Genomic DNA, 2,224 nt, shown 5'->3' with positions numbered 1-2,224 from the left:
CCCCAACTTCCTCAGGATTGTTGACTGTTTTTTGGCTGCCCATGGTGTCAACCTTAACGTACATCATGCTCTGAAGCCAATGCGACTGATCGGCAGAGTATCAGGTAAGCTGACATTTGAACAAGTACAGTACTCCATGGACCAGAGCCCTGATGGTTTTTATTAGAATCATCCAGTCTTTGCATTTTTAACTTACATCGTCATACAACTTGTTTATTAATGTGAACTTTGACTGACATTCCAAATCATGATGTATTGTTTTATGCCAGTTGATGGACTGATGAATTGTTTTAGTTTATAGATAAAGAACACTGGTGAGAGTGTATTAAAGTAATGAGTTCCTCTATCCTTCTAGATGAACACTTTATTGCAATTATGAAATATGATCCCTTTATCAAGTCAAGGTAGGATTGTCATGAAACATAGCCCTAATTCATGATGTATTTATTGAATCTAGAAAATAAGTATTTGCTGTGTGTTTCCTGAACTTGAAGCAAACTTTGCAGGCTGTGTGAGTTCATGGCCTAATGGCTGGACCTGTATACACATCTACTGTCAAATAGCATTGTCAGGAGCATAGTGAAAACTTTAAACTAAGGTGGTCTTAAAGAATTGGAACATTTGCAGATTATTTTTTTTTGTATCAGAATACCTAAAAGCGATGTATGTAATTTTGCAACTGTGGCCTTACAGGCTTAAACATCTATACAGCAGTGAAATGCTGCATGCACAGTAATGCTCTACTCATATGAATCCAAATATATAACTTCTTACAGGAAAACACTGACAAGGAACATTTTACAGCACAATGAGTACTTTTTGGCAACTTTAAACACATTTTTGCTGATAATACTTGTAACCTCTACGTAAGTACCTTTTGAATGCAAGACTGTCACTTACAGTGGAGACTTATTACAGTGTGGTAACAGCACTTTTACTTCAGCAAAGGTCTATCGATCATCTCCTGCATTTAAACTTCACTTTTATCTTCCTGTCTTCATCTGTGCAGAATTGAGAAACTTCGTGGAGATATTCCTGCCTACACTTGGAAATGTTATCATCATCCTTGTCGCCTACCTCGGTTTTGCTGTCGTAGCCCTGACGTGGACTGGGCACCTGCTTCTTAGGAAGCGAGCCGGACACATGTAGCTCCAGCCACGTCGCTGGCATGACTTCCAGTGATTTCTTTTTTGTAGATAGTTTCTTTTTTTTTTTCTTCTTCTTCTTCATGATATCAGTTGTGTCATTAAGTTAGGACACAACACATTTGTTTTTTTCATTTATAATTCATTCTAAATGTATTCTCTTGTTTTCTACTTCTTGCGTTTTCAGTACATCCTGTCAATTTCACTTCAATCTTGTAAATTTGTAAACTATTTTGATTTAATAAATGAAAAAAAAAACATGATGTACACTTCACTTCTCATTTGACTTCTCTGCTCATTCTTTAGCTGCTTTACTGTAAGTAGCTGATAAAAACTGAATATAATGCCGAATAATAGTACAGGATCCATATGGTAGGGGTTGAGGACTGCTTCTGGAAACACATGTTGCAGCAGCATTTTTTGGTTTTTAATGTTGCACCACAGATTCTATGCACCTTTTGATCATTTGGATCAAACAACTTATTAAATACATCTGAAGAAGAAGAAAAAAAAGTTCACCTGAAGCCCCATGAAGTCCCAAAGGACATGAATATAGCACCCTAATTATACAGGTCAGTGCATCCACTGCAGTGAGACACCATTTTATTGCTGTTATCATTTGTGTCTAGTGTCTCGGCACACACTGACACTCATAAAGACAGACACATCTTTGCATCGAGCTAAGTGAACAATCTGACAACTGACAGCATCACCAAACTGTGACTGACATCATCACACTGACATCACCACTGAGTATGATTTTTTTTTTTTTTTGGCTGTCTGTTGTATTCTATTTTTTCTTCTACGTGATTAAATCTGTTCGTGTGGTAATACCACTGCTGCAAACAATATTGCATTTAAGGAGCAAAACTGAAACTGAAAAACTCTTTGTTTTAATGTACTCCACACACCTACATGCTGTGATACTGAAGGAGATGGAGCTGTGTTTGAAGAGACCTAATTATAAATATGGGAGCTCATATCTTTAGTCTGAAAATGAATTGTTAATTAGACCATTATATTTTTCACTACTTTCTAAAGAAATGATAGCCATGTGCTTTCAGGTTCTGTCACACTTG

General features: G+C 36.7%; 1 long non-coding RNA gene across 1 annotated transcript; it reads left to right on the top strand.

Annotated features, from left to right (window-relative positions):
• Window positions 1–22: 22 nt before the first annotated feature.
• LOC103375097 (uncharacterized) lies at window positions 23–1,408 on the top strand. The gene is made up of 2 exons (XR_521180.1): window positions 23–104; window positions 1,010–1,408. It is a non-coding gene; the product is annotated as an uncharacterized LOC103375097 (long non-coding RNA).
• Window positions 1,409–2,224: the final 816 nt, after the last annotated feature.

The sequence above is a fragment of the Stegastes partitus genome, unplaced genomic scaffold, assembly GCF_000690725.1.
Source record: "Stegastes partitus isolate 25-593 unplaced genomic scaffold, Stegastes_partitus-1.0.2 Scaffold2465, whole genome shotgun sequence".
Taxonomy (NCBI): Eukaryota; Metazoa; Chordata; class Actinopteri; family Pomacentridae; genus Stegastes; species Stegastes partitus.
This window is presented reverse-complemented; position numbering and strand designations above follow the sequence as displayed.